The 12,389-nt window shown below is 43.4% G+C and overlaps 1 pseudogene across 1 annotated transcript; it reads left to right on the top strand.

Moving 5' to 3' along the window:
• The first annotated feature begins 11,383 nt into the window (after positions 1-11,383).
• LOC111142211 lies at positions 11,384-11,960 on the top strand (annotated as a pseudogene). The gene has a single exon (XR_002640251.1). The product of XR_002640251.1 is annotated as a proteasome maturation protein pseudogene (transcript).
• The last annotated feature ends 429 nt before the right edge of the window (positions 11,961-12,389 follow it).

Here is a 12,389-nt window from a genome sequence, read left to right as displayed (position 1 = left end):
AATACAGAGATCAGGATACAGCCCTCCTCCTCGTTATCTTTTTTTAAAAATCAAATTTCTTGGGGCACCTGGGTGGCTCAGTGGGTTAAAGCCTCTGCCTTCGGCTCAGGTCATGATCTCAGGGACCTGGGATTGAGTGCCGCATCGGGCTCTCTGCTCGGCGGGGAGACTGCTTCCTCCTCTCTCTCTCTCTGCCTGCCTCTCTGCCTACTTGTGATCTCTGTCTGCCAAATAAATAAATAAAATCTTTTTAAAAAAAAATCTAGTTTCTTATGAATATGCTTCGCCTGGCTTGTAACTGTTCTCAGTAACTGTGATTATTATTGCTGCTTCGTTTGGAGCTCACGGTGTATTGATCTCCAATAAATGGTGGCTACTCCCTCCCTCTTCCAGTAGGAACAGGGAGCAGCATCATTCTCTTGTTCATTCATTCTGCGATTATGTATGGAACATCTATCCTGTGTCAGGCTCCGGGGATATGGTGGTGAATCAGACATGGTCCTGCTCCCAGGCGCTTGCAGTCCAGCCAGGAAGCCAAATGTTAAACAATTGCCTGGAGAGTTCGCAAATTACAACCAGGATACACACTACCGGGGACAGACACATCATACATGAGGGTGTAGGGGTGGTACTTGGCCAGCCTGAAGGAGACGATGCTGGTTGGCACTGAAGTGACTTTGAAGCTGAGACCCCAGTAGAAAGTATGGAAAATGAATGGAATTTTGCTGGGGTTGAGTAATAGGTAAAAATGTCCCAAGCAGGGCTAACAGCTGTGACAGCCTGTGACAGCCTGTGATGGCACATATAAAGACCTTGAAGCAGGAAAAGAGCCGGATGCAGTGTGGATATTCATTTTCTTTTCCTTTTCCCTTTTTTTTTTAAGATGTTATTTATTTATTTGACATAGAAAGACACAGCGAGAGCAAGAACACAAGCAGGGGGAGCGGGAAAAGGAGAAGCAGGCTTCTTGCTGAGCAGGAAGCCCGATGCGTGGCTTGATCCCAGGACCCTAGGATCATGACCTAAGCCAAAGGCAGACGCTTAACAACTGAGCCACCCAGGCGCCCCTTCATTTTCATTATCAAATAATTAACACGTCAATGGTTGGCAACAGAGCAGTATTTTCTAGAAACTATATATATATACGTATTCTATATATAAACTGAGCACTAGAAAATAGGATATGGCCAGAGAGACCAAGGATAGTATCCAAACCCTAAATGACACCACTGGCCTTGGTGCAGGAAATTCTTGGGAACATTTGCTCCGAGAGCAACCTCAAAAGTATTCATGAGCCTACCAGAAGATCCTATTGCCTCTCTCAGTCTCTGCCTTTCCCATCTCCCACCATACAGAATGAGTATGAGAGAGAGAGAGAGAGAGAGAGATTCCTACAGAAGAACCTCTTCCGAAACATTCACCCAGTTCAAGTCTCCCAGCAAAGCCAAACGGGGTGGCAGCTGGCCCCATCGCATTTCCATTCTCTTCCCCCACACACTTCCTTCCCTGAATGCCTCCACCCACCTTTAACTTGGACTGATGCATCTGCCAACGTAAACAAGGATGCCCTGAAAGAGGGAAAGAAAGAAAGAGAGAGGGGGAGAAAGGCAAAGAGAAAGGAAAAGGAGAGGAGAGGAGAGGAGAGGAAAAAGGAACGAAGGAAGGAGAAAGAAAGAAAGAGAGAGAGAGAAAGAAAGAGAGAGAGAGAGAGATGGATGAAGAGGAAAGGGGGAAGAATGAATAAAATAAATCCCTTTAGGACTTCTTGCACTGTGGGATTCATACAGCAAAACTATCTGAATGCCAACCTGACTCCTGCAGCTTTTCAAAGTCCACAACAACCCCATCACCCAGCTTAAGTGGCAGAAAAAGCAGACCCACCAACTAATTGCATTCATGATGTGTGGTCCAGAAAATCAATCCGGTAGGAGGACAAAGCCCACACCTCTTCTTTGCAAGTTCCTTTGGTTACTTCACTTACTGTTTTCTCCAGGTAATGCCTGCAACCTAAGTAGGATCAGTAAAGTAAGGAGCCCTTGTGCAGGAAAGTGCAGGAAACACAGGGGGGAGGGAGAGGGGACAAGGAGGGCAGAGGGGGAGCTGGAGCCCCTCCATTATCCTGGGAGCCAAGGAAAAGTGTGATCAAAGCCTTCAAAGTCTTCAGTGTACTCTCAAGTTATGGAGAGCAGAGCAGAGAGCAAATAGTTCCTAAATGTTTACTTACAAATTAGTATAAAGCTCCATCACAGGTTACTCAGCATTTTCCGAATTTTGAATCCCTGGAGACTGCTCTCAAGAAAACAGTGCCAGTTTGGCATGGAAATGGGGTGAGGGCCTCCCAGCACACCTGGGATTTCAACAATCTCAAACCTTTTTCAGGAGGCCGGGCAGGGATTTAAACTTGCCCACCTTCTACACAGAGTCATTCACAGTTCATGACTGACTTTTAAAAGTGAAGTCGGACAACCCAGTACTAGGTAAGCCTATCCTTAGTTCCGTTTTGAGTTTTAAAACAATCTCATTGTCCTAACCAAACAAAACGAGTTTTCTTTTTTTTTAAGATTTTATTTATTTATTTGACAGAGAGAGATCACAAGCAGGCAGAGAGGCAAGGGGCGGGGTGGGGGGGAGGGAGGGGGAATCAGGCTCCCTGCTGAGCAGAGAGCCCAATGCAGGGCTTGATCCCAGGACCCTGAGATTATGACCTGAGCCGAAGGCAGAGGCTTAACCCACTGAGCCACCCAGGCACCCCACAAAACAAGTTTTGATTTGAGCAAAATAAATAAATGTTACCTGAAAGAAAAAAAAAAAAATATATATATATATATGTAGTATTGTGGCGCCTGGGTGGCTCAGTCAGTTAGGCGTCTGCCTTCCTCTCAGGTCATGATCCCAGGGTCCTGAGATGAAGCCCAACATCAGGCTCCCTGTTCGACTGGCAGCCGGCTTCTCCCTCTCCATCGCTTGTGCTCTATCTCTCAAATAAATAAATAAAATATTTAAAAATACATATATAGTATATATAAATAAAAATTTTAAAATATGTATGAATTATAGATATAAATATGGATCAAGTTCTCTCTTTTGCAGAGGAGTTCCTCTCTGTCAGTAGTTCTCAAAGCAGGAAAAAGTTAGAGCCTGCAGGGTAATGGTCTGGTTTTCATTTGGTTCACCTCAGTTTCCACAAGAGATAAAGCCAAGCTACCATGTTGCCCGACCGCAGGGAGCTCCGAATTTTTGTAAACCACAGTGTGAATGGTGCAAGGTGGAAGAGCTGTTCCACAGAATATTCTGTTCACAGAACACTCTAGAGCATTGGTGAGATGCTCATCAGCTTCTTTTACACGTGGCTTCTCCCCACCACTCTCCTAAATGATGCTTCTATTTTAAAACAATTATTTACTTATTTGTCAAAGAGACTGAGAGAGTGAGCACAAGTAGGGCGAGCAGCAGACAGAGGGAGAAGCAGGCTCCCTGCTGAGCAAGGACCCCCCCCCCCCAATATGGGACTTGATCCCAGGACCCTGGAGGCATGACATCCTGAGCCAAAGGCAGCCACTTAACCAACTGAGCCAGTCAGGCGTCCCCAAAATGATGCTTCTTTTCATCATAAATGTCGGGTGCACGAGAGATGAAGCAGAACTGAGGACGCAGGGCCCAGTGAGAACCGAGTTTTTAAGAAACACACATTCAGGGGCGCCTGGGTGGCTCAGTAGGTTAAAGCCTCTGCCTTAAGCTCAGGTCATGATCTCAGGGTCCTGGGATCGAGCCCAGCATCACATCGGGTTCTCTGCTCAGCAGGGAGCCTGCTTCCTCCTCTCTTTCTGCCTGCTTCTCTGCCTACTTGTGAGCTCCCCCTGTCAAATAAATAAATAAATAAATCTTTAAAAAAAAGAAAGAAACATACATTCAGTCATTCCACTTAGCCCCTCTTGCCCCAAAGAAGCCTAAAAGCCATTCCTTTTCTGCGTCTTCTTAAAATGAGCTATTTTCCCCTGATTGCCACCTCAGCCACCCCTCCCGACTTTGTGAACATTACACAGGTTCCCACAATTCTCAGAGCCTCTAACTGTGGTTCACTCAGCAGCTGAGACCCTGAGCTTCTCCCTTAGTTTCCCATTTCCCCGAAGCTTCTGTTCTTCAAAGAAGGACATCTCTGGGCAGTGGCACAACTTTTACTGATACAGCTTAAGTCGGCCTTAGCAATCCTGGGCAACTCGAATTTAACAAAGGATTCAAAGCAGGCAGGACGAGGGAAGGTGCTTGGAAACTAATGGCTTGGCTTTTAAATCCTCAGTTTCCAGGCTGTACTCCCGAGAGTATCAAGCTTCGAGGACACTTAATATGCTGGTAAAGAGAGCCCAGAGAGAACGAGAACCAGAGAGAAACCCTCCGCCCCCCTCCCCCCCGGAAGCATTGGGAATGCAAAGATACATTTAATAATAAGATTTGAGGGGGGGTGGAGAAAGAACTTTTTTTTTTTTTTAATTTCCCAGGGAGAACTTCCTTTGGCACCACAAAGTTAAAGGATTTTTTTAACCCTGTCTTCTTTTCCACCTTTCCCAGAGGAGGCAATTGTAAAGGCCGGCCCTTGAAAAATAATATAGTAAAATCTAACTTTATTCCCCTAATCTCTTAATGATGCAGCACCTGGCCGTGATCTATCCAGCATCGCACCAAAAATACCGTATTTGTACCAAGCACATTTGAAATGCTTTAAAATAGTGAAAGCTACTTACTTGATTAAGTTAAAGTGTTTACATAAAAGTGTCGTATTTTGACATCAGTCATACAACACCACATCTGGTACTTCTAATTAAATTGTGTGAGAAAGATGACATTTTTTATTCAGTCGCAACAATATGGCTAATGGGAAGTACAAACGTATGCGTCATGCCTAGCCTGGGATCTGCTCTTACAGCACGCGGCTGCCGAAATCCCCAGATTTGGATTTTGCAAAGCCCTCATAGCTTCCAACACATGTTTTGCCTGAACAAAGACGAAGTAACTGGGCCCCACCTCTGTGAGTCAACGGTTATTATTTTTCCCATTTTGATTTAAACCTCTCCAAGCGCCCTTAGTGAGCTAAAATGTAACAAGAATTAGAAAGAAGTTATCTTAAGGAATTGGTGCTCAGAGCCCAGGTAAGGCATTTTGTTTTGTTAAGCGTTAGGCCTGCAGATTAGGAAGTAAACTGGAGAAACTTTAATGGGGGAACAGGGGAGTGAAACCCTATTCTTCATTCAGAGCTGGAGTTCATTTGTATCTTTGTTGAAGTGTGGAACCCATATAGTACCTTAAAGACAGCCTGCTCCTTCCTGAAGCTCTTGATTTAAACCACTGGTGTTCTGTTTTGTTTTGTTTTTTTTTCTTCCAGAATTGAGATGAAATATTTTAAATATAACAAATAAAGGACAAAATGGCTTGGCTTGTTAAGGCATGCTTATTTCACTTTTAATATAGACAAATAATACTTCAAAATCCTTTTCTTATTTTTTTAAGTTAAATTATGTCCACCCCATGTGCAGATTCAATTTACAGACTAAGTACACAACCAAATCTAGCTTCCCTGGGAACCATCCATTTGCCTAAGAAGGTAGAGGAGACACTGCTATATTTTCTTAAAGAGATTCCTGGCATTTTTTACCTCCTTCGTTTTGCCTTAAAGACTACCTTGAGAAATGTTGCCCAGCAGTAAAAGGAAAATGAGTTCAAGCTTCAAAAATCAGGAAATTTGGGCAGTAAAAATGTAAGTTATAAAGTCAATGTTGATCAGAAAATAAACCAAGCTCTTTTAAATGGGTTAAGTGTCAGCCATGAAAGAAGGAAAGACTATCAGACTTCCTATGGAATTATTCATCCTTCCCCAGGACAACGCTGCCTCCAAAAGTCTCTTTCGCTGCAAGTGGATATGTTGGCCCAAGATGGTAAAGTATTTGAACACGCATATGGGGTATGCACTTATTTACCATGTACTATGTTCAATTTAAAGAAAATAAGCGTGAAGGCAGGAACCATGAACAAATAGAGGGCATGGTTTTCCATAATTGCAAGGAGGCTTAGGTAATGCTCTCTGTGGTGTTTGATTTAAAATGTTAAAATATTAACAGAAGTTTTCTATAGCAGAGTGTTCCTATCACAGTGAAATGACTCATAAGAATGCTAAATTCAAACCAGATGGGCACAAACATTAACTGAAAAAAAAATCGGATTTTTTAGGGGTCAGCATGGGTCTTCATAAAAATGAAGACCTTGTCTGAGTTCGTGAAAAATGAACTTGCAGTGATAAAAAAGAAAACAAGAGAAAATATTAGCGACTTGATTTTAATTATACAAGCCACTGTCAATTAGAAGAACTAACATTTACAAAACTTTACATTGCCATTTTAATTTGAAAAAGATGAGGAGGGTAATCTCTGAGACTTCAGACAAACAGGGACTTGGGTGTCTCCTCCTGGTCAGCCCGAGCCAGGGACGCAGGAGTGCAGTTGTGTGCTACCCTCAGATTCTAGAGAAATCTCTCTGCTTCCCACTGAGAAGGAACCCTCCTTGAAGATTTGTGTGGTAGAGAAACCTCCAACCGTCTGCCCACGGCACAATGCCAGGCTCTGCTCTTCTTTCAACAGACCACAGAGGAAAATTCTCTTTGCCGGGTCAGACACCCCACCAAATCTCTCCCCGGCTCTCTCATTAAAAATACGTTCCCTCGCCTTTCTTCCTTTTTGTTTTTTCCTCCAGAGCTTTTGACTGTTTGCAGATTATCTACAACATGGGCTGTGTTTAAATGCGTACATACCCTACAAGAAGAAAAATATGTGGGCTCAGAATTAATATTGTTTTTGACTTATAGGGAAATTCCAGTTGTGTTTAACTTGGACTGTGGGATCCAGGAACTTTACCGAGAAGAGAAGCGAATATGTTTTGCGCAAAAAAATGTGTATGGGGAGTTCCCTACTGTTTTGTTGCTGGAATCTTGGACAACACGGGGAAAAAATGACAAGCACATAATTCAGTCTGGCAGCCACACGGCTTTGTGCTGTGAGCCTGTCCGTTCTTACTAGCTAAGCGAGGGCTGGTCTGCTCTGGTGCAAGGATGAGAGACCTCCCAGGAACAAGAAGGTACTTCAGGAAATGGTGTTTCTCATTCAGTAGGTGGCCTCTCCTCTCCGGGTCCGTGTGAATCGATGCCCTGCGTGGTGTTGGGGGCACTGTGCTGCACTGAGCTGTTTACCTTTTGGATGAAACCTAAAACCACAGACCTAACCATTTGTGGTCACCAGAGATCTTATGGCAGACTTTCTAAGAGCAGTTGTGTTAACTCTGGAATCCTGGCGCGAGGCCAACTAAAGTAATTACATTCTGCCTCCCTAAAATTCCCCCTGCAGTTTCCACCCAATCTGATGGTCTCAGGCCCTTCCCCCACCCCCCACCGGCTCCCAACGTGGGCAGGCATGGCCGTGAGCAGGCCACGTTGGCCCAGCCTGTGAGTCTGTCCTGCAAGAAGTAGGTCCCTGGTCCTCACCAAGGTGGGAGGATGTTTCGTTGACTAGTGCTCGTAAAAGTGTGTGGAGAACCTCACTTTAAAAGCGCTCCTGGTATGCAAAGGGGCAGAAATGTTCACACGTTCATCTGTCCCTCAGAGCCGGTGAGCGACGCGCTATTAGGCTGCTCCAAGGGAAGTATAGCCTGAGGAAGGGGGAGGCAGGACCAGAGTCCCGCTGCTCTCAAGCTGGAAATACTGGATGCATTTCCAAGAAGCACCTCATCTAAACAGAGTATTTCTTCAGGGACATACTGTCATGAGGAGGGATCTCAACATGCTGTCCGATGAGGCACAGGCCTGAAGGAACTGGGGATGTTTGACTAAAAAGAAAAGAAGGAAGAAAGGAACAGAGGAAAGAAGAACAGAGAAAGAGGGAGGGAGGGAAGAAGAATGGAAAGCTGAAGAGGGAACATACTTAGCAGCTTCACAGAAAAGAACCAGGACCGGTGGGCAGAAGTTCCAGAGAGGCAGAGGAAAGCCCTTCCTCTCAGTCCCAGCCTAGACTATCTTTACCCACCACCGCTGGGTGTCGGTCCAACTCTTACCCATTCTTGAAGACTGAATTCCGTTCTATCACCAGATGAAACTCATGCCACGGAAAACTTATCTTATACCAAACTCACTCAGTGCTTACTGTGTGTAGCACTACTGTGGCCCTTGTCACAGGCACTCAATGGATAACTCATTAATTCTGCCCATCCTTTCTCATCAGTATGTCTCTAAGATTTATCCCAGCATCATACCTCTCCATAACTGCAGAAGTGGTAAGTAAGCAAAGTACCTTCTCTCAGTTCTTCCCAGGAGCTATTTAAGGGACAGTGACATATGTGCTGGGTATACAAAGATGAATAAGACAAGCCCACCCTCAAGAGTGGACTCCCACTGTAGGCCATATATTATTTTTAAAGTTAATAAATAAAAGGGGGGAAAAAACCAACATACTGGAAGTTTCCGGAAAGATTTTCATGAAGAAGTGATATCTGTAGTGGTCCTTGAAGAAAGTGTACCTTTCTAATAGGTCAAAGTGTCAGTGGGAGGCATTTTACAGGGAAGGAACCTTAGAAGCAAAGGCTTGAAAGTGGGAAAACAGAGTAATTTCTTGGACCTATAGAAAGACGTTTCTGAAATAGAGGAGTAAGTTAGGGAAGAGCAAGAAATGAAAGAAAGGGCTAGTCGAAATCTATTTTGGAGGATCCTGAGAAAATAGTACTTAATCCAGCAATTAACAGGTGGCAGTGAGAGATTTTATCTTTGTGTTCAGGGGGGACAATATTAAGATGAGACATATGCATTAGGATACGATACGATACGATACGATACGATATGATTGATAGGATATGGCTGAGGGCTGGAGTACATGTTAAGGTAATTGCAGGTCCAACCAGGGCACTAAAGAGGTGCTGCAAGGTGGGGTTGGAGGGAACAGAGAAGACTCATTGCATAGAAGATCAACAAGTTTGCCGTGGGGATATCAAAGGAGATCTCTAGGTTGGAAACCAGATTTTAAAAAAAGAAATAAAAAGTAAAAAAGAAATACAGAAATAAGGATTCATATTTGGTTTCCTTGGGAAAATGATCAATTTTGTTTTTTATATGTCAAGTTCAGGAACCTGTGCAGAATCCAGGGGAAGAGTCCTAGCATGCCTCTGGAAATGCAGTACTGCTCCCCAGTAATAAAATACAGTGGTAAATCTACCGCCTCCGTCGACAAGGTATAGAGTGTTTGCAGGAGCAAACTTCTCGAAAAAGAGAAAGGATCTACCAGACCGTCTGCCACAGAAGCCAGGCAGGACAAAATGACACAGGATTTAAGATGATCACTGGTGAGCTTCAAGGATTCGGTAGAAAAGTGGAAGTGCAACAACTCAGAGGAAAGTAGGAATGGGAATGAATATAATAAACATTTGAGTCCTAGGAGATTTAGAAAAGCTTCCATCAAGCATATGATTTAAAAAATCGAATCAACGAGGGATGGATTTAGTAGTGTTGAACTGAGTGAGTGCCCAAAAAATATCATACACACCAAAACAAAACAAAACATGAGGAATACACACTGGCTTATGGTTTTTCTTGGCAGGGGCACTGAGAAGACAGTAAGTGAGGGCTGATCTGGGTGCGGATTTGATTGTGAGGGAGACAGTGAGTATAGATGGATGTTAGGTGCAACATGAAATTGACTCTCTCAGATGGAATCTAAGGAGGCTGGTGGTGAACCTGGCCACATGGTCCAGTTGTGTAGAAATAAGAACGAGGAAGGGGTAGACACACGCCCCGACACCAGCCCAGAACCGTGGGAGGTGCTGGGGGATGGAGATGAAGATGTGTGTATCTCTCGGGGAGTGTTCAGAGTGGGAACATTCATGTTGATGGTGATGCAAGGGTATGATGACCAATCCCAGGCTCCACCCCTTAATGGCTAGGGCATCCTTAACCTCTAAGCCTCAGTCTCCTATTTTGTAAAATGGGAGTAGCAACCTACCTCACAGGGTTGTTATGAGAATTAAAGAAAATGCTTTTGGCTCAAGGTAAGCACTTAATAAATGGATGTCCCATGTTGCCATGTTCTCTTTAACCTATTTTAATCTATAGACTTCTAGTGTCCCTTTCCTGTGGTGTTACCACCCTGACCTTCTGTGAGCGCCTACCCCGATTACTTTCTCCTCCACAGGCCAACTGTGTTGTTACCCCCTGGGGAATAGTTAAGGATAATGAATCTCAATCCTACCAAGTCCTGGTGAATTTTCTAGCATTTTCTCTCTCTGTCTCTATAACCCACAGCAGCTCAGATTAATAGTTGAGGGACTATACCCAAATAGGGATGGGGTGTATACTGAGGAAAGTGGATTCACTTTTTAGTTGCTGGGTCTATCTCCAAGATTTCTCTTTCCTCAGTGGAACACCTTAGCTACAAGTCATTTCCCAGGATCATATCCTCAGGGAATCAGGTGAAGGAAGAACATAAGTATAGCCAGCTGGTTAGAGACAGCCATAGCCTAGGAGTAGAAAAGGAAGAAATCGGCACATGGTGGGGAATCCCAGTTCTTGCACTCTCTGCTTCTCTTAGGCCCAGAGACTTTCTCTTTGTCAACAGTGCTGTCTATACGTCCAGTGGCTAAGAATTTAGCTCTTTGCTGCACTTTGAGGAGACCACAGTATATTTTGCCTTAAAAATAAGCCCCAACATTTTACCAACCTTGCAGACTTTACATTTCATTGCTAACATCAATTTAAAAGGGAAAAAAAGTTAAATAAAATATTTTTTTCTAAAATTGAATGAAATCAACAAGTTTTTCTATTTTGGGGGGGGCATAAATTGTGACTTTCCCCAAAGATATAGCAAATTACTGGGTCTAAATTCTTGGAATGTGCTTCTGCAGCTCCCCTGTTTTCAGGAGAATATGGATAGTCCAAAGATACAACCAATTAAATGTCTTATCAAGAGACGAGAGGGTGGGAACATAGAATAAGGGTCTTTCAAAGAGGGTTCAAGATCAGTAGGAAAAATAACCCAACGATCTGTCTTAAACTGGCGTTCAAACCTGGCCAGGTGTCAGCTCCCTCTTAGAGAGTCACTGGCAAGCTGGAAGTTCCCCTCCTGCCCAGATTTTCACTTTACACGTGAGAAACACTAACCTGAAAGAGAAATTTTCATAAGTCCCATTTTAAGAAATAAACATGTAGGAACAGACTAGATATATGGCAACTTCCATAGTTCTAAGGTTTGGTTCCCTGAACCTATATTTTGTTGATCTACTAACTACAAATTCTAATGCAAGAGACACCACTACCTAAAAATCCATTCCTTGCCTAGATCCTTAAAGAGGCAAAAGTATTGGGCGGGGCCGACTGACGGTAACGGGGCTGAGAGGCTGTTCACAGAGCAAGTGAAGATGAATGCCAGACGACTTGGATCTCAGTTAAAGGACAGTATTCCGGTTACTGAACTTTCAGCAAGTGGACCTTTTGAAAGTCATGATCTTCTTCGAAAAGGCCTACCTTGTGTGAAAAATGAACTTTTGCCCAGTCATCCTCTTGAATTATCAGAAAAAAATTTTCAGCTCAACCAAGATAAAATGAATTTTTCTACACTAAGAAACATCCAGGGTCTGTTTGCTCCACTAAAATTGCAAATGGAATTCAAGGCAGTGCAGCAGGTTCAGCATCTTCCATTTCTTCCAAGCTCAAACCTTTCGCTGGATATTTTGAGGGGTAATGATGAGACTATTGGATTTGAAGATATTCTTAATGACCCGTCACAAAGTGAACTAATGGGAGAACCACACTTGATGGTGGAATATAAACTTGGTTTATTGTAATCTGTTGTGCTGTTCATGAAAATAGAGGGGCTGCATGCTGTTTATAGTCATCTTTTTACTATAACTTGATGTACACAACATTAAAAATACTGACACATGAGTATTTTTGCCTAAAAAAAAAAAAAAAGAGGCAAAAGTATTCAATGACCATGAAAAGAGAAGATGTTGGGATTTATCTATCGCAAACTGTCATCTCATTTCAATCTCTTAGAGTCCCGTAAGGCTGGTATTATCACCTCGTTGTTAAGATGAGGAAATCTATTTGTCCGAAAGTCACACAACTTGTAAAATGTGAAGCTTGGCTTCCAAGCCCCGTTGTCTGTTGCTCTGGTGTTCAGTCATGACATTGCATTGATTTCTGAGTTTGCATGTTAAAATTCCATTCGTAATTCCATTTTAGAAATGACTCAGAGAAGAAGGAGGAGGAGGAGGAGGAGGAGGAGGAGCAAGAGGGGGAGGAGGAGGAGGAGGAGAAGAAAAAGAAGAAGAAGAAAAGAAGAAGAAGAAGAAGAAGAAGAAGAAGAAGAAGA

This window comes from Enhydra lutris, unplaced genomic scaffold, assembly GCF_002288905.1.
Source record: "Enhydra lutris kenyoni isolate GAN:26980312 unplaced genomic scaffold, ASM228890v2 scaffoldscaffold7, whole genome shotgun sequence".
Classification (NCBI taxonomy): Eukaryota; Metazoa; Chordata; class Mammalia; order Carnivora; family Mustelidae; genus Enhydra; species Enhydra lutris.
Note: the sequence above shows the minus strand (reverse complement) of the source record. Positions and strands in the feature narration are given on the sequence as shown.